Source organism: Typopeltis vanoorti, chromosome 22, assembly GCF_054136105.1.
Source record: "Typopeltis vanoorti isolate ZY-2024b chromosome 22, IOZ_Tvanoo_1.0, whole genome shotgun sequence".
Taxonomy (NCBI): Eukaryota; Metazoa; Arthropoda; class Arachnida; order Uropygi; family Thelyphonidae; genus Typopeltis; species Typopeltis vanoorti.
Genome location: NC_143570.1, coordinates 3,813,773 through 3,834,908, shown reverse-complemented (window position 1 = coordinate 3,834,908; position 21,136 = coordinate 3,813,773). Strand labels below are relative to the sequence as shown.

The 21,136-nt window shown below is 36.4% G+C and overlaps 1 protein-coding gene and 1 long non-coding RNA gene across 3 annotated transcripts in view; one reads left to right on the top strand and one right to left on the bottom strand.

Moving 5' to 3' along the window:
• The window catches only part of LOC150094120 (uncharacterized), a 38,065-nt gene extending 20,850 nt beyond the window's left edge, over positions 1–17,215 (bottom strand). The window contains exons 1-2 of the long non-coding RNA XR_016550256.1: positions 17,179–17,215; positions 10,573–10,685 (exon numbers count right to left, since the gene is read on the bottom strand). This is a non-coding gene — a long non-coding RNA (uncharacterized LOC150094120). The remainder of the gene's footprint in view (positions 1–10,572; positions 10,686–17,178) is intronic.
• LOC150094118 (uncharacterized) overlaps positions 1–21,136 on the top strand; it is a 434,551-nt gene that overhangs the window by 87,917 nt on the left and 325,498 nt on the right. The window lies entirely within an intron of this gene.

Sequence of the window (21,136 nt, the reverse complement as noted above, 5' to 3'; positions counted from 1 at the left end):
AGCTTTTCCAAAATCTTCACCACCACTCCTGAGATACTGATTAGTCGATAGTTGGATACATCGGCCTTTGCACCACTGTTGTGGAATCTTCCATGTTCTGAGACTCAAATTATATAGCCTGAAAGGAATAGCCAGTTCAGCTGAATGCTCATTCAGCATCCGTGCTGATATCCAATCAGTTTATATTGCAGAATTCTTGTTCAGTTTATACAACATCTCTAATACCTCATCCTCATACACCTGAATTTCTTCTCGTAGTGAAGAGGTAGCAGTGAGCTCCGCGTACACCAGGTTGATAGCTTTTAACGAAATGGGCACTCAGTTTAACCACCTCATCTGCATCTGTAACCCTCATGCCATCTGCATTTAGAAGAGTTATTCTTTCATATTCATTCTTTCTTTTACTTGCAGCATATCGATAGAATTCTTGTGGGTTGTTTTAGCACGCAGAGCCAGTTTCTTTTCATAATCAGACTTTGCTTTCCGTACAATAGTTGTGACTATTCTACGTTGCTGCTTATAACTTTCATTACGGATGCCATCCTTATGCAAACGGTATTCCTTCCACATCGTCCTTTTCTAACGAATCTCTTGCTTAATAAGATTACACATCCATTTGACTGCTACTCTATTTATTCTTGGAACTCTCGAGACGTATTCTGATATCGCATCATTTAAATATTGTTTAAGTGCTTCCCATGCACTGTCGATATTCTTTCCATCCAGCAACCGATCCCATTCTACTGAACTCAGTCTACTCCTCAGGTGGTCATAATTTCCTGCTTTGCAGTTCGGCATGTAATCTTTTCTGAATGGAACATTCATAAACGTAATCACTTCCCAAGTGAGTACCGCATGATCACTGTCACCGACCGGAGACAGAATAGTTGTGTCTTTAACTGAAACGCCCTCTGGCACTATAATCACATTTAGCACTCTTTGACCTCGAGTTCCTTCTGTCACATGCTGCGTGACGTAGTTGTCCCGCAACAGCTCAATAAATGCATTTTCATTCTTCTCATGAGATTCTACTGCTACCCAATCAATATTTGGATAATTAAACTCTCCCATTATGATTACTCTTTTTCGCGCTCACGCGCTGACTCCACACATCCAAAAACTCGCATCCATTCCTTCTACGCATCGAATCGTTTGCCATCATAGCCCTTCTTAATTCAATTTTATCATATCGAGGTAAAATATTGACGATTTTCACTTTCTCACTCTTCACTCTCGCCCTTTCATGTCCTCTCATACTGAACTTATCGCTAGTTAAGTCGTTAGTACCTACTAAATTGCGATTTCGTTTACTTTTCTTTTCTATTTTTGGATTCTTTCCTTTATATTCTTAATTTTCGCTCCAGGAACACTCGAAGTTATAACTCGCTCATTAATAGCATGTTTTATTATAGAATCCCCATACCAAACAACTTCTTTCTTTTTACTAACAACGTCACTTACCTGGTTTCCGTTACTTCCTGACTTACCTTTTTTCGTGCTTTATTGTTTCTTATTTTGCTGATTAATTTTCATTTTCTCCCTATGCTCATTTAAATGCTTCTCAACTTTTTGTAATTCCGCCTCGTTTCTCTGATGACCTGCTTTAATTTTGCTAGTTTGGAGGTTAATTCATTTTCATTAACTTCCTCCACAACTCCAATAACCTCATTAACGGGGCTAGTCTGCTTGTTCTCGCCTGCGGTGCTCTTTTTAGCATTATTTTCTTGTACGTTTTTTGGTGCTATTTTAAACATATTGTTGAAATATCTTAATAAAAATATGTTATAAAATACTAAAAACACTAAAATCTACACTAATATACTATAAAACACTAATGTTCTAAGGAAAAAGCACAATAAGACAGACAAAAATCACCATTTTTACACGAGCGCTAAATTCACCGACCAACCACAATGTATCCTCGAACCAATCTCCTAACTAATAAACTAAATCTGATACTACTACTTCTTTTTCTTCTTCTCTCTTCCATCATCTCTGTGGATGATGATGAGGCCGAATGAACTCTTTCCACCACTTCTGTTTGTCCCGGGAGAGTCTGAACAATTCTGTCCAGTTTGGTGTCGCTTGTTGTGATTCGGTTTTCAGGTCCTCTTTTATTTTGTCTATCCATCTAATTCTGAGCCGTCCTTTGAATCTTTACCTTCCATCGTTGTATTCAGGACTTTAGATGGTAGTCCTTCTGTTCCCATTCTGGTCACATGGCCAAACCATCGCAGTCTTCTTTCTTGGATTTTGTCTATTATTTCTTGTTTTAGTCGTTTCCTTATGTCTTCGTTTCTTAGTCGATCCAGCAGAGATACTCCAAGTAATCTTCTTAGCCAACCCATTTCAGTAACTAATACTTTTTTCTCTTCAGCCTTTTTGAGATTCCAGCATTCACTTCCATAGAGGAGTATTGGGAGGACCATTGTTTCATAGATTCTTACTTTTGTTACTTGTTTGATGTCTCTTGACTTCCATATTTTATTAAGTTGTCCAAAAGTTTGGGATGCTTGACTGATTCGTCTGTATATATCTTTTATAATTTCACCATTGTACTCAATAACCCTCCAAGGTAGGTGAAGTTTTCTACCTGCTCTAGATTCTTACTATCAATTTCAATTTTCAGATTGGTGCTTCTTTTTTCCTATTTGCATAATTTTTGTTTTGTCTATATTTTTGTCTATATATATTTTGTCTATATTAATCCAGATTTTACACACCCCTCCTTTATTTTATCAAAAATTCGCTGTAGATTTTCTTCTGTGCTTGCAAGTAATTATCGTCTGCAAATTTTAAATTTGTCACATTTTTCCCATATATTTGGATTCCGGAGTCTTCATTGTTTAAGGCCTTATCGGTCGCTTCTTCCAGTGAAAGATTGAACAGGTCTGGTGACAGATTGCATCCCTGTCTTACTTCGCTCTCTGTGTGGAACCAGTTGGTTAACATGTCCTCCATTCGTACTGTACTTTCAGATTTCTCATACAGATTCTTTATTATTCTTATGGTTTTGTTGGGAATTCCAAATTCTTCCATAGTTTTCCATAGTTCTCTTCTACGGATTGAATCAAATGCCTGACGAAAGTCTATGAAATTTATGTAGCAACTTTGGTTGTACTCTTGTGTCTTTTCTATTAGCTGTCGTTTAAGGTGAATAGTTGATCAATTGCGCTTCGCCCTGGTCTGAAACCGGCTTGTTCTTCTCCCAGTGCCAGTTCTATATATGGCTTAATTTGTTTTTGGAGTACTTTCGTAAAAACCTCACTTGGAATACTGAGGAGGCTAATGCCTCTGTAATTATTGCATTCTGTTTTATCTCCATTTTTGTATATAGGAGTTATGACTGATTTGGTCCAATCAGTAGGCACTGCTTCGTTTTCGTACATCCTTTCAAGTAATGTTTTTAATGGTTCCAAAAGGTGTTCCTTTCCTGCTTTTAAGAAGTCTGCATGTATTTGATTAATGCCAGGTGCTTTCCTAGTTTTGAGTTTTTTTATGCTGTGTGCTATTATTTCTTTGGTAAAGATATTTGTTTCCTCTTCCATTTCAGTGGCTGGAATCGTAATATCCTGGGAGCTGTTTTTATTATATAAATCTTTGAAGTATTCTTCCCATCTGGCCATTCTTTTTGTTTTACTCTTAATTAGTTGTCCCTCTTTGTTTTTGATCATAATTTTGTCTTACTAATTTGGTCTATTTGTTTATATAATCCATGAAGGTTATTTTCTTTTGATAGCTTTTCTGCCATTTTGCATTTTCTTCTAACCAGTTATTCTTGTCTCTTTTAACTAGTTTTCTAATTTCTCTGGTTAATCTATTATATTCATTTCTGTTATAGTTCTGTTTTAGTTTCATGCTTTTCCTTTGATCGCTTAATCTTTTTACTTCATTCGAGATCCAATCCTTTTTACTTTCTCTTTCTGTGTAATCTATTGTATTTTCTGCCGATTTTAATATTATTTCCTTTAATTTGCACCAATGTTCTTCGATGTTTCTATTCTGTTTTGGTAGTTCCTTCAGGTTTTTATCTAGTTCTAGTTGATATTCTCTTAGAATATTGTTGTCTAGTAGTTTTTTTTACATTCAGTCTCCTTTTGACTCTAAAAGTGCTTCCAGATTTTAACTTTATTCTTAGGTTTGCTAATACTAGCTTATGGTCTGATCCACAATCTGCACAGAAGGATCTGCAGTTTAGGATACTTGATTTCCATCTTTGGTTTACAATAATATAGTCTATCATATTCTTGGTTTGTCTGTCTGGTGATATCCATGTCCATTTTTAGGGGGTTTTGGATGTTTAAAGAGAGTGTTGGTTATTGTTAGTCTATTATTTGAGCAGAAGTTTAGCAGCCTTTCGCCACATTCATTGCTTTCTCCCATACCCGAACTTTCCGATTACTCTTGGCCAGGTATCCCAGTCTTTGCTTACTTTTTGCATTTAAGTCCCCCATTACCATTAGGAGATCTTGACTTGATGTCCGCTGTACTGCTTTTTGCAAGTCTATATAGAACTCCTCAATGTCTTCTTCTGATGATGTCGAAGTTGGTGAGTATACTTGAATAATAGTTAGTGATCCGATTGATGTTCTAAATCTTGCTTTAATTATCCTAAGTGAGATAGGATTGTAGGACAATAGAGAGTTTTGAGCCTTTGGTTTTAATACAGGGTGTCTCAAAAAATGTATACACACTTTGGATGATCATAAAGTTCGTATTTATTATAAGACAGTTAACTTTCACATTGTAAAGTATACCACATAAATGTTCTTTTCATCCCTCAACGTCTGTATTCAAACTGATGACCGTTCTGGTCCAGGGACCGCTGATAACGTGCAGCAATGGAATTGCAAACACTGAGCATCATTTGTCTTGTAGCTGGCATTCTCTTTCGATTGCTGCTTTCAAGTCGTCGACTGTTGCCAGTTTTGAAGTGTAAACTTGATAAATCCCCATAAGAAGAAGTCCATTCGCGTGAGGTCTGGTGAACGCGGGGGGTATTCTACAGAACCTCTTCTTCCAGTCCATCTGTTGGGTAGAGTCTCATCAAGATAGGCCCTCATGTCTCGATGATAGTGTGAGGGTGCCCCATCTTGTTGAAAATAAAAGTCCTCATCCTCAAAGTCCTCTTGAATACATGGCATGACAGCTTCATGCAGCAAGTTCAAGTAATTGGCACCAGTTACAGTACCGTCGGAAAAGAATGGTCCAATTAATCCGTGTGCTGATAAGTCGCACCACACCGTCACTCCTGGTAAATTTACATGATGTTCCTCCATAACATTCGGATTCTCAGGTGCTGCCCAGTAAGTGCAATTGTTCCGGTTAATTGACCCATTTAATTTAAATGTGTCCTCATCACTCCACACAATTCGTCTTGGAAATTGTGCGTCCTCTTCACATTTTTCCAAGTACCACTCACAAAATTGCATTCTCCTATCCGGATCATCTTCGTTGAGAGCGTGTACTCTTCTTGGAATGTAACTTTTCCAATGACTGCCCTTCAACATGCGATAGACACTTGATTTTGATACTGCTATCTCACGAGCCGCTTGTCGCACAGGTTTTCTTGAACTTTGACGATACGTTTCAATCATCCTTTCTTCTGTTGCGGGCCTCGTAGCTGTTCGTGGACATTTTGAACAGTTCCATCTTCAAATTTATCTCTAATTCGAGTGATAGTAAGTCTCGTAGGTGGATTTCGTTGAAATTCTCTTCTAAACTGTCTTTGCACTTCCAGTAGCATTTTAGGATAAATTTTCTTTCCTCAATGCTTAGTCTAGTTTCAGCCATTATTTCAAGTCCGATAAACCTGCAAAATAACGAAAATTAAGTGAGTTATCAGCTGTTGAAGTGTGTATACATTTTTTGAGACACCCTGTATAAGTGCTACTCCTTCTTGGTGTTTGTTGTCCTCCCTGCCTGAAGTTAGGATTTTGTACTGTCCATGGTGGAATTCTCCTTTTCCAGTCCATCTGGTTTCGCAAGGTCCAATCACTTCCCATCGGCATGCAGTAGTATTTCCAATGCTCCTTCCTGGTGAAGAACTTCCAATGCTTCTTACATTCCATGTTCCTATGCTTGTTATGTTTTTCCTGTCTATTAGGTGATGTTTTGTTCCAATAGCATATTTTTCGCATTCACTATCTTGGTTCCCTAATAGTGGGCGCGACTCTTGTTTGACCGGGCGACGGTCGAGCTGGCATGTATGTTTAGGTTGGTTAGAGTTCATTCGGTTTCAATAGTTAAGTTCGTCAAATGTCAACCACCACTCCTTGACCTGAATTCAGCCGTTTTTTTAGTAGATAGTGGAAACTACAGTTTGAGAGGAAAGAGTCACCCCCTCGCCTTCGAGTTGCTCTGATACTGGGGGGGGGGGGGAGGAGCAAGAAGAATCTTATACTAAACTAAATTTAATAGTGATATTTCATTTGAAATAATACAGAAATCAGGATTAATTTCCTTTTCACAACACTTTTTACCTTCATATTTTCTTTGCCATTTAGTTCACGAAATATATATACAGTATATATATATGTGTGTGTGTGTGTGTGTGTGTGTGTGTGTGTGTGTGTGTGTGTGTGTGGAACTCTTTCCAAGCCACTCCGTGCTTCTTATAATCAGAGTGACAGACTCGCATTGGAGCAAAGATCGTCGCTAAACACTTGCAAAAACATAAATACAACTGTGCGATTAGAACTCACTCTCCTGACTGTTAGTTTCACAACAAGCGTTTGACTTGGGATGATCATTAGTGCTGAATGAGTGAGAAACACAAAGCACTTTGCATTCACGTCACACACTTACAAAAATTTTTATTTCTTATCATTCTTACATCTCTTGATCTTTTACCAAAATATAAATGTCCACTTTTCAATGTGATATGTTACATTTATCCTCATTAAAATTATTTATTTATTATTTTTCTTATTAAAGTGGTGTTTACATTTATGACCGAAGCAACTAAAGTTGTAAAGCCAATGTATTTTGTCTATTATTAATTGCGTGTGTTCTATGGGTCAGTTTGTCTATTTTCCTCTATTAAAAATCCAAGTTTCCATGAGGAAAACCGTTATCAGCTCTGTATGAGACCGACTAACTCATCTTCGTTTGGAAAACCCTCACAAAGGTTCTTCGCGTCTTAGATTAGATTCGAACCCAAGTTTTTCAGACTAAAGGAATCACGTGACAGTGGATTAACACGAGAATGCCGTTATTCACTTACATGAAGCACGTATTGACAAATCCATAAGAGTGAAATGCAGTTTGTTTTTCAAAAAAATGTTCTTATATCAACCTAAAATGTGTTATCTAAAAACAGCTTATTAGGTTATCCTTTGCAACCTTCATTTTGCATTATGTCCTGTTCACCTGGGGATGTCCTTTATTACAGATTTTTTTTTGTCACCAGGCAAGCAGAATTCATTCAGAGTGACAACTGAATAAGTGAAACTCTCTTAGTTGAAAAACTGTAAAACGATGGGATGAAAAATCAAGTGAAATGAAAATTGCCACAAAATCATAGATACAGTTGACAGAAGCAAAGTCGAACACAAAACTGCAGTTTAATTCTTTTCTCGGTAGCTGACACATTCAGAGAATAACAAGAACAAATAATCATTAAGTTATTATATGTATGACATTTGAATTTAACAGAAAATTACACACTAAAAATATGAGTTTCGGCAAATATCCACATATTAATTTATTATTACCGATTATGTATACATCACGAGTTATTTCTTTATCGACATAGTTCTTTTGTATAACTTAAGTCTCTCTCTTTCTCTCTCTGCTTCCTTTGTATTGAAATATCTGAGTTTTGTCATTGAAGAACTATAGGCGTTACTGAGCTTATCAGATTGGCTTTAGTCGTACAATCAGTTTTTCCGAGTTTTGCCTATAACTGAAGGATTTTCTATTAGATGTAGGTGCACTCATTTTCTGGACACAATAAGCATTTAATGCCATTTTCTTCATAAATTTCTTGACGCATTTTGAAAATTTGTATGTGATCGAGTCTTATTAAAATATAACGTTTTATTCTGGATGGAACTTCCTTAACAGGAACAACACTTCTGTTTTAGGCATTCTTCCTAATGAGGCTTTAACTTCTCAAATATGCATCCTCCTTTGCAATTGTTTTCCACCTCTCTCCTTTGTGTGACGAAATGGAAAACCTGCATCGTTATCAACTTTATACTTTTATTCCTAAGTCAAAACTTCTTTCACGACTGAAAGTTAATTTTGGAATGTGAAAACAGTTAAAAAAATAACTAAGCGTCTTGTCTTTCCTAATTTGACTGAGGAGTGTTCTTTATGCAAAGCAATGAATTTTAACCTTTCTCTAGCCCTGAAATGCACATTAAAGTCCAACTGGCTTTCCTGAAAAAAAAATAATGTTATGCATGTGATAGTTTGTTATCAAGTATTTTGTTTAATACAAATAATCTAGAACTGTTATCGCAAGTCATAAAATACTTGATGGTTATCAGTTTGAAAATCTGATCATTTGCGAAATTTCCATTAACAACATTGTACTGAAAAGCTAGTGCATATTCACCATAATTGTCTTTATTGTTCTGAAGTCCTTTCCACTGAAAACGCATTGTAAGTATGATTAGGATAATTTAAGAGACATAAATAACAGCTCACAAGTTCTAACTTTATATAATTTGTGAATACATTCATGCCAATTAAATCTCAAATTCTAAAATAATTGATATCCACGGACGGATCTGAAAAAGCTTTGTTACTGGGAAGTTTCGAGATTCTTCCCTTGAATTTGCTAGGGATTTACATAAAAGGGCAGATATCATATCCTCTACCCTTTGGATGTGTGTGTGTGTGGAGAATACCTTAAAATATCAAATATTACAAAATAATTCTGAATGTTCAATTCAATAAAAGCATGCTTTAAGGACGATTTCTTCACTTTTTTAGCTAACATATGAATAGCACTAGATCATTTATTTTCCCTTTGAGTGAAACATCTTCAGTGATATGTTCTTCAGTATTCATAGCCTTATATGGATTAAAAATTAAGCAAAATAACGAAATGTTTATGAAAATATATAAAGTGTTGGATTTGAACTTTTGTGCAGTTTTATAAGTTTGACGTATTTTTGAAAAAAAAAAAAGCATAGAAAGAGAATAGCACATTATGCGCAGGAAGAATATCAAACAGCTCATACTTATCGCTAGACTTGAAATGAAACAAAGATCACACCAGCAGATCGCTACTGTAAGTAATACAAAAGGAGAAAAGAAGAGTTAACACTGTTAAGGACATTTTCGTCATTCTTTGCTCATCTAAAAAGTACAGATATGAATGGAAAATAATCCCTCTTTATCGCAATAGACAGCTTATGAGAGATCACGAGAAAAAAATAAGAGACTCATTTTATATTCACCTGTCAGGATAGTAAAGAAATAAACTGCTCGGTTACTCCATCTGTCTATGCACATCCATTGGCCCACTTGAGTACAAACAATGGCCTCTATAGCTATGGTAAAATGTGATATGGTTGAACTTGTCCTCCTACATATTCTCGTGATAAATAGCTGTTTATATAAGAAGCTGCTGATTCGAGGAAGCTTACGTCCTAGAGAACCTCAGATTAACAGTTATCTGATAACGGTACTGTGGCACGACCAGTTTATGCTGCTATTTAACTACCCACTTTAAAATCCACATTTCTGCTACTTCAAAAATGAATAACGGACCTACTGAAGATGTAAGATCCATGCCAAGATTGATGATCAGCTATAGGAAGCGATTTGAATAAAATCTCTTCAATTATTTGTTAAGATGAAAGGTGGGTAGGAAAAGAGTAGAATTACTTCATAAGTTAATTGGAAAAAATCTATTCTGCAGTGTGGTCGTTACTCTTCGGAAAAAATCTCGGTTTTATGGCTTTGCAACTCAACAAAATTGACAACAGAAATTAAGAGCTGCAAATCGCCTTTTGTTTGTCAAATCTCGTCTTAATAAAAAAAAATTAAATTAAATTTTAAAAAAAATAAAGAATTTTCAAATGCCGACCTGGTGGGCCGAGTAGTTATATTTTTACTGTCCAACGAACAAGCTCCCGATTCGAGTCCCTCTGTGGACATTAATGGATGTTTGTGGTTTGTGTTGTCTTTGGGTGGAAGATGAACCCGGAGCTTGTTGATCATTGTCCTATGTGGGACCACCTCCCCGCTTATTGAAGGCCTGAAATGGCTTGAAAAAGTTCCGTGTTTGGTCTCTAGCAGGGTCTTCGGACTTGGTAAAATGAATAAAAAGTACAGAACATACATAAAATTTATAAAAATGAAAAAAAAAAAACAATCAATCCACCGACGGTAAGAATATGCTATAGGTGTGGAATAATCCTTCGTGGGTGGAAGCCGCATAAAAAGATATAAAAAATTAAGTTCAGTTACTCAATCTCATACGAAGGATCAAGCTTTTTCCCTTCCTAAAACTCAAAAATAAAAAAATATACCGGCCTCATAGCCTTTGAATAAAATCCCATCAGTTATTTGTTGAGATAAAAGGTAGGTAGGAAAAGAATTATGTATACCGACCTCATAGCCTTATGATGTCGGTATAATCCAATCAGCCAGCGTTTCTCGTATAACACACTACAGAAATGCAATGAAGTTCGGCAGTAACTAGGACCCATCTACCTCTTGATTGCCTAAAAGTCGGAATAACACAGTGCTGCTTACTTTGCTTGGGTAATGGCATTTCTATCAAAGGATTTATGTATACTCTATATTATTTATAATATTACATTTAAAAACATTAATACTAATAATCCGCGGTACTTACAAGCCCATGACCTGCCATCTATTCTTGGCTTTCAGAAGCATAATTTTAGGATAAGGTTAGCTGTGTTATGGGGCGACGAATCACGCTACACCTTCTACTGAGCAGATGGACGGCGGGTGTGGCGGATGCCCGGTTTACGTCTCTTACCAGAGTGCGTAACGCCGACCATGAAATTCCGAGGTGGTGGTGGTGTGATGGTATAGTCCTGTTTTTCTAGGTTTTGTCTCGGACCTCTGTTTGTGGTGCCGAGAACATTGAACTCCGAGAGATATTTGCACATTCTGGACAATGCAATCCTTCCTACTTTGTGATTCTACGGAACTGGCCATTGTCTTTTTCAGCAAAACAATGCACCATGTCATAAGGTTGCTGCTGTAACTGTGTGGTTTGTGGACATGAATGACAATACAGTACTTGACTGGCCTCCACAGGGCACTAATCTTAACCTTATTGAACATCGGTGGGATGAACTGAAGCTTAGAGTGAGGTCAAGGGACGTCCGCCCCACAACAGTTCACGCCCTCATTATATACCTACAGGAAGAATGGTCCAAAATCCCATTGATCGCCATCATACGCTTGTGAGTAGGATTGCTGCAGTCATCGCTGTGAAAGGAGCGCCGACATCTTATTAAGGTGGGCATAACGGCTGTTTGTTCCTCAAACTATGGTGTCCATTGACTTCTTTCCAAGCACTATAGATTATATCAGTTGCTTTAATATTTTTGTTCTAGGTGTTTATCAGAACTTTCCAGACCTCCCTCTTATATGGCAGGTATAATATTTGGGTAGGAAACTTTATTTTCGTAATGGTTTAGTCTTGTGTGCTAGCCCCACAAAAATAGCCATCTGCTCCATTGCTATTTGTGCTTTATACGCCACACCATTAGAACAACACTGAGAAAAAATTTTTTGTTACTATTTCTTGAGTTGTTCAATCCGTTTAGCAAACCTTGTGTGGTTTATCTTGATCGTAAAATTTTCCCAGAGGAATAAAATGCGCATTTATGATAACGTCTGTAATGCTTCGGTTCTGTTTTACAATACAAATATTAACAAATATAACAAAATGTATCTGTCCTTATTTGTACAAGTGTTCGATGGCATGAGACATAGTTTAAAATGAACTACACAAAAGAAACGAAAGTGATGTGAGCAAATAGAAAACAGCGACACTTCATTTTTCATTGCAATTTTATTAAATTCTACCGAGCGCGGAAGGAATTATTAATGTGATTTCGAATCGTTTTGCTAATAAAAACCGTCCACCGCTCAATAAAGAAATCATAACTTTTTTTTTCAAATAAAGTAATGAAAATTAAGCTGCAATCAAATAGTGTTGAGCCTAGAACTAGCTCAACAACCTATTAGTAATGGTTTGTATGATTATTATCTGAGACCTTCAGGGAGTCAAGGACTCTTCGAGAGAGGCTGTAAATTATCATACCTTCTCTTAAATTCATTTACACTAGATGCGCACTCACTACCCCTAAGGGCAAATTATTCCACTCACTCACTGCTCTCGGGGAGAAAAACCTAGCTCTTACCCCTTTCTTGACTGAGAACAACCTTAACTTCCATGGATGCCCCCGTGTTCTCTCCCCGCCTTCCATATAACGGAAAATTTCATTTGAAATGCTATAACACCCATTCAAAAGTTTATAGACCTCTATCATATCACCCCTCTTTCTCCTGTTAACCAGAGTCTGCAATCCACATACTCGCAATCTGTCCTCATGATCTAAATCCCATAATCCGGATATAATCTTTGTAACTCTTCTTTGCACCCTTTCCACAGCTTGTTTATCCCCTTGGAACCCGGGAGGCCAAATCTGCGCATGCTCTTATCAAAGCCTTATAAAGAGGCAAAATTACTTCCTTATCCTTACATGTCAAGGTTCGCTTTAACATAGCAATTATCCTCTGAATTGTATTTGCAACTTTTGCTATGTGATCTTTGAACTTTAAATTCCTCTCAACCAATACACCAAGATCCCTTGCCTCTTCAGTTTCTTGTAGCATAACCCCACATATAATATGCCGCTGGAACTCTAACCACACCAAAATGCATAATTTACACTTACTAACATTAAACTGATAGCCATTTTCTTTTGCCCAGATTTCCAGTCTATTCAAATCATTTTGTAATTGCTGAATATCAGTAGCATCCCTGATTGCCCTGCCTATCTTCGCATCATCAGCAAACAATTAGAAATCTGATGATAGACCCTTCTTGATGTCATTAATGTATAGATTGAACAATAATGGCGCAAGGACTGAACCCTGAGGTACATCACTGGTTACTTTAAATCTGGCAGATTCACACCACTTTTTGATATCTGTCTCTCAACCATCCCCTGATCCAAGTCATTGATTATGTTCCAATCCCATATTCTCCAGTTTACCCAACAGTCTGTCGTGTGGTATCCTATCAAATGCCTTAGAAAAATCCAACATTATCATAGCGTATCCATTCCTTTTATCCAACTAGGCCATAACATTGTTATAAAATATGAGCAAATTGCTAAAACATGACCTTCCTTTAGTAAACCCATGCTGTTCCCTGCAGAGTATAGAATGCTTGTCTACCCATTTCTGTATGCGAGTTCTTACCAACTTCTCTAAAATCTTCACTACCACACCAGTGATACTAATAGGTCGATAGTTAGACGCATCAGTTTTTGCACCACCCTTATGCAATGGAACTATCATACATTCCTTCCATTCCTGTGGTATCATTCCTGAGCTGAGACTCAAGTTATACAAATGTGAAGGCGTAGCCAATTCAGCTGAACATTCCTTTAGCAGACGGGCTGATATTCCATCTGTCCCTATTGACAAATTGTTATCCGGGTTATGCAAGAGCTCTTCAACCTCATTTTCATGAACCTCTAACTCTTCATCCAACGTAGCAGTAGCACTGTGCACCATGCTACATACACCTGGTTGATATATCTTAGCAAAGTGAGCACTCATTAACTGAACAATCTCCTTAGCTTCCGACACTCTTGTACCATCTGCATTCAATAAAGTTATTCTTCCACATTCATTCTTTCTTTTGCTTGCGGCATAACGATAAAATTCTTTTGGATTGCTTTTAGCTTGCATGGCCGATTTGTTTTCATACTCCGTTTTAGCACAATATTCGTTACTTTTCTTGCCTGAGCTTTATATATTTCATAACTCCTCTAACTCTTATTCTCATGATAATCTTTCCAGATCATCTTCTTGTGGTTCTCTTGCTTAACATGGTTGCACATCCATTTCACTCCCAACCTATTTATTCTTCGAACACTAAGGATACATTGAGATGCCGCCTCATTTAAGCACTTTTTTCAAAGATTCCCATGCATTAATGACATTTTTTCCCCGTTCAGTAACTGATACCACGGGACCAAACATAGTATTCTTCTAAGTTGATCACAATTTCCTACTTTGTAATTCAGCATTGTAACCTATAATATATAATATAGTTATGCAACGTTAACACATTGTGCTCTAAATAACTGGTCCTTCATCTGGTGCCAAATAAATTAATAAACTAAAGCTTTCGTAAGCTCGTTATGCCTCCGCATTGTGTTGCACTTGTGTAATAAGCAAACTAACCCTGCGAGACAAAAATTGCGTTCAAATATGTCCGGATGCCCTAGTAGACAGTAACCACACAAAGACTGACTTATATGTTACGTGGAATAGTGCACAGTGTTCCGTTAAATAAAGAAACAAAATTCGTATAAAAGTAAAACAGCAATAACAGGAAGATGAGCCATTTGTTTTCAGTGTGATTTTCCCTTAACTCAATACAACGTTTACATTGTTCATAAAATGTTTCGAAACATCGATTGTAGGTGTCTAAAGGTACAGCAGCGCTGACTCCTACAAAGCGATATTTCACTCTTCTATGTGATCAGCTGTGAGTCCAGCAGACCTATGAATTTTCTTTTTTCAATTTCGAGAGAAGGAAAGGAAAAATAATTTTTTTCCTGAATATTTTAAATTAATGTTTTACATAATCCCGAATGTTGCTCTATAGAGCAAATGTGGAAATTTTTGCAAGCCACGGGCAGTAAAATTTGTCTCCCCCCCCCAAAAAAAAATCACAAACGTCCATGGCTACGGCGGTATTGTACGTGAATCACTTTGCACCTTGGCCGGCAATTGCTACGTTCTTGTTTTTTGTTTCTTTTTCATTTTCTTCAGAATAATCTAATTACTATAAAATAGTTTTCATATTTTGTCACATAGCAGATTCCATGTGTTATCACGTTTTTCTCCCCATAAATATATTACTTTTCATAATATAGTCTTTAAGTGATATGCATTACGTAATTTCTTGTCCTTATTATAAAAACGACTCCCTAGAAAGGAAAAAAACACATCAAACAAAAACAAGAAGGACATTGCATGTGCCTCTTTTAACATGATTCTTTTGGAGGCAGGATTTGTGCTTTCATTTATTTATTATTTTGTATGGATTCCAGTGACGCACCAACAGATATCATCTCATGAGCTGTCACTTCTATAGTTGGAGTATACCTGTGTCACATGATCTACTTAAGCAGATTAGCTTATTTCGATATCTTCAAGCTAAGACTGAATGTTACCGCTTAGCTGAATTTAGTGCAGTTATCACTAACCATAGACGATAAATCGAAGCTTTCACACATTTAATGATTCGATGAAAGGAATAATATGCACAGTAGCTTGAATTCTTTGAACTTGCTGTCTTTCTGAATTCGCTTTAACTAGTTGTCAGATAAATTTAATATAACTTGTATTGCGTTATTCTACTTTCTGGATTAGGTTCTTAATTTAGTTGCACTGAAGCGCGCTCGAGAATAAAGCACAATTGGGTAATTTCCGAAATTAAAAACTTGGATTACCTGAGGCACTAAATCAGTGGCAGCTCATGGCTTGAAATCGTGGGGGTGCTGCAACTTTCGAAATATACATACACACTGTAAGCACAGTGTATACGTGTATGGATAAAATATCAAAATTGTGGTGAAAATTAAAAAAAATTAAACATGATAAAATATTGTTTATTATCATAAAATTACACAGTTTAGTATAATTCAAAATTACTTAAAAATAAAATCCATTATCATAACCCCAATAATGTTCTAAAACAATAACTATAACGACTGTTTTATGTCTTTACTTGTAATGTCCAAAAGAGACGGAGTAAACACGATAAGCACTACGAACACTCTTCTACTGCATCAAACTATATAAACAACAGTGGAACTGCACGAGGGACAGTGCCGCATTACGCTAATAGCTCGCATCTCACTATGACGTGCATATGCTTGTGCGCGTGACAATATATGACCCTGTGGTAAACAGTGCTGCTAGCGCCCTCCTAAGTGCTACAAGATGGATTTTTATTATTTTTTAATACAAAATAAGAGAATTGTATAGGATTGCTGATGATAAAATTAAATATTACAAGCAAATATGAATAAATTAATAAATATATTTATGTATGGAGAGAAATTGGGGGTGCTATACACCCCTTATGCACCGGTCGCCCCTGCACTAAATATGATTTTAAAATATAATAAAAGTAAACCTCATTGATTTGCACGCTATTTTTAGTCGATGGTCGATAACTTTCACAGAATGCTTCTTTGGCGGTTCTGAATAGTTAGTCTACATTTCATTAAATTCTGGTGTTTGTATTCGGTTTATCCGATTCTCTAGGTATTATTTCTTTAATATTCGCTTCACCGTAACAACTGATGTTTTTTACAGGCACCAAAGAAACTTTGAACCTTTTTTACCTTCATGTTTTGTTTGCATCTTAAATTAAAAGGTCGAATAATTTGCACGTATTAAACATATGCAGAAGAATTATTTTCCAACACTTTCGATTTCTTCAAGAAATGTGTATAAAATAACAAAAAACTCAAGCATTTCGGATGGCATAGGAATCAACCGAAACTGTCATAAGTTATCAGTAATTCACGTTACTCGACCTTCCCATTCCCCCCCCCCCCCCATTCTCTCCCCTGTCGCCTCAGTCCAGGAGACAAACATCCGCCCTGTCTGCATTTCGTTGTAAACAAGACAGGCTGTCTCGAACTAAGAGTGAACGGCTTATGCAGTCAGCGAACTATGTTAAACAAGCCATTCCACTGTTCGTGATGTGTTGTTTTGACTGATTTCTTTCCTACTGTTGTTGTCCTTTCTAAATATATGCAAAATTCTACGTCTGATTACAAGGTATTCTTAGAAACCTTATTTTCATTATTAAGTAATTTTTCTTTTCATAAGTGGGGTCAGTGAGGTCATTTGATCATCATCCCACGTTCAAACAAATACATGGTGACCTCAATAATAAATGGTTCTGCTACTCACCTTTAGACTGCAAAAGGTTCGCTTTCTTCCCCTTCTTCATTCTCCAAGTTCTTCCTGTGAGTCAGATCTGAACTCGTGTGTATAGCACAGCATATGTGCAATGATTTATACTGTGTATACAGTATGCTGTTGTTTTGATTACGGAACTACAGGGGACCGTAAAAGAAGAGAAAAGGAACGCTGGTATTTAGCAATTATATATTTGTTATGATAATGAATCATTTTCGAATATTACTTTTTCTTAAAATGTATGAACGTAATAAGTTGTGCGTTTACGCTTTCTGAAGTGTACAAGTTGTATAACGTGTATTTTGCGTAATAATTACGTAAATTATTATCTATTTACTATAATGTTTTTTTTTTTTTTTTTTTTTTTTTTTTTTATAGGGATCACTGTATTGCAGACGTGAAACGGAACGTCACGAATTCCTTATTTATGAATTATTATTTTTCTGAAGATTAAAAGAAGGAAAAATTGAGGTTAAAATTCAGGCATCGAAAGCAGTGATTTCATGCTTATTTGATTATCACTAACCAAAAGGCTGCCGGTAGTTGAAAAGAATTAATAACGAGTGCTGCTGTTTCTAGTTAAACTAGAAAATGACACCGTATAGTAATGTAGGTGTTATACTAATAGAGTAGGGGGGGGGGGAAGGATACGAGGTAGGAAAAAAGATGCGACACATTTCATTTTGTTACCTGTTTATTATGATATATTTTCTGATTAAATTGTTCCTTATTAAAATACATAACGACTGAAAAACTTAAAAGAATTGTGAAAGTGGGAAAAATGAAATTCATTTTGTCTTGAAACTATCTCAGGTTCTTTTGTTAATCTGATTGATGTGAATTTTTCACTGAGATATTGGATCAAAGAGTTTCTCGTGTAATGAACTGACACAAAGCCTGAGCTGCTTTTCTCAAGGCGAGTTTTTGACTCGGATAAACCTTGCTGTTTGTTAAACTAGCCGAGAAATAAATCGCAAAATAGACAGCAGCCAGCCTAATAAAGTATAATTTGAAAAGATATTTCAAATTAATATAACTGGAATCTTCAGGTTAGTACAGTCTTTTTATAAGTATCATTTTGTGAAGTAGACCCTCTCAGTTAATTGATTACGGTAATCTGTCTAGACAGCTGGTTTCACTGGTTATTCGCTAATGGTTAGACTATTTTTCAGCGCAGCAATAGCCGCGTGGAATAAAACTGTCTGGAGGATGGATTATTTTGCATAGAGACTAGCTTTCTGTTTATGCAGTAGTTAATTCCACAGCCGCAGCGGGTATATTAATGTTTTTATCATTCCCACAAAGGAAAAGTTGAAATTTGTGACAGAAATAATTTAACTATTCTTCTAGTTTAATAAGTTATTTTGGCACGAAACTTTTAAATTTAATGTAACTTAATCAGTCAACTGTTGCAGCGATTAAACGCTAATTGTGGAAGATAAAGACAAATGAATATGCTAAATAATATTTTCAGATGAGTAAAACGAAAGATAAATTTAGCATTCATAGAAATTGAAAAATAATATAGACTAAACATTTCAACGAGTTAGGTCTGAAGTCACATCCGTTATTTTTTTATTTTATTTTACATCTCGTTACTTCGAGGAGGAAACATTTTAAAATTGCCTATATGGTTCTCGCGATGATTACTTTAATCATAATTTAAAAACACTATCTTCAGCTTTTGGAAGACAGCTATACTACAAAATACCGTGAATAACTTTATGTTAGAGCAGATTAATAGCACGCGTACGAGGATTAACATTAGTAGTGGGCAGCCAATCTCCAGCCTTCAGCGATAGCCGAACTCGAAACTATCAGTGAATCAAGGCTTTCGGGGAATGACAATTGCCGCCTCTTGTGACTCTAAATCGCACCAGGTATTTATTTATGAAGTAACACAAGTTCTACAGTCGATTTTTTGAAGTTGCAGATAAAAACTCGAATCTCAGGAATAAAAATCCTACTTCCCCTTACCAAAGATCAACTAACTCAAGAAAAGCCTAGAAAAAGTTCCAATAGCCGCGGTCTAGAACCAAACCTAGTGGTTTTTCTTCGACGGCCTAGCGTTATGGAAGCAAACGCATTTCACAAGGCTACACAGGCACCATATCGACGAACTATAAACAGAAAATGTATTAAGATGTATATATTTTTCTTTCCTGTGTAATTACAAAATATGCGTATTCAAAATAAACAGTATGAAACATGTATTATAAGGAAGTATATATTATTTGGATTCATCAATTGTGCTTCAGGGATAGCAATACGTAGATCGATGTTGATGTTTTCGAAATGGGAAGTGTGTGTGTGTGTCAATCGGGTAGGTAGGGATTGCGAACTAATTTCATTTTGTATGCACTTAACATATTTTTGCTTTGACACTAAAACTGAAATTGTTTGAAGAAGATAAGGTGCTCAACAACTTTGTTGAAGATTACTTTTGATACCAGTTAATTAAAACTAGCCATAAAAGGAATATTTAAAATCTGCGTATACGCCTATCGGGAAATAGTCCAGTCGGTATGGACCAAAGGATTTCATGTTTCTGCTGAAAGACCACTACATCAAATTAGCACCCCTTTCCCGTTTTTCACTCACTTTGTCGGTTTCGTCGTTCTGTTGAATATATTTGTAGCTAACTGTACAAATAGTTAATATAAAGAAAATGATGCTTCCCCTTCCTCAAGAAAATGCTGAGTACGCCACGGTATATACATTCGATCTCATATTGGAATGATTATATGACCAAAATGGCTGTTTCTTCTCCCCCCCCCCTCAAAAAAAAAAGAGTGAACAAATAGCTTTGTCTGTTCGACCCGCCCATCTGTAGCATTGTCTTTATCCGATCCTAGGTCCAACCACAACACTAGTTTTAATCTTTTGGTGGGAGTAGTTTAATTGTGAAATGGGGACTCCAGAGAATCCAAGAAGTTCGGTGTGCAAGGCCCGTTATTAGCTACAGTGACTTAGAAGCAAGGAATTTTAGATTCTATTGCGTGCAATTTTAGATTCTAATGCGTGCAGTTCCCAATCTATTCTAGATTGAGAATTGCACGCATTCCGTGCGTGCATATGTGTGTGTGTGTGTGTGTGTGTGCGCAGGCTGTTGCAAGAGTAATTTTTCTATGAACTTATTTCATATTATTTGTCCATCTGCCTGCACACTTGTAACAGCGCCAGACCTTGATGGATAATCCTTATTGGATTAATAAAATGTGTCCTTACATTTTATTAATTGTATTGTTTGATATACGGATCGTTGTTAAACCAATTTACAAGATGTCAGATTTACAAGATGAAAACGTGCAACTGCTGTGCTGATTAATGATATTATCATGGCGCAACAATATGAATATCTCAGTCGATGGGAGATTATGTACTGTACTTCCGTTCCGGGTTTTGCCATAGCCCAACTTTGATTTTAAAGTTGCGTCTTTGAAGATTTTGTACAAGAACGCCAGAAAGGATCATAACTAGGGAAGAATTCCAACTTTTTTGTTTCCTCCGATCATTTTTTTTAAAATTTGTTTGATGATACATTGAAGTTATGTCCATGGTAATCGCATGACTATGACTGTTTTACTGGGATTGATTTACTGCATCCAAGGTAAATGCAGTGTCGTCCAATGGAATATTATTAGGTACAAATACATTATAGCTAATGACTAATTTAATCTAAATATTATTACATGTTTAAAGGCAGAGTTTTTCTGCTAGTTAGCTCTGTCGTCTTGGCAGGTTGCAGATCAGGTCTTTCAAGTTTGCTGGTAACACTGAGGCCAAGGGAGAGAGTCATTTCTCTTTCATGTAACACATTGGTATGCACGACTTTTTCGTATGGATGTCGATATCAGTCTGCTTCGCTAGCTTCTTTAGTCACATGATGTCTGGTGCCTTGACTTGGCTGGACCAATCATTGTCCTTGGCACAGACATTTATCTCACTG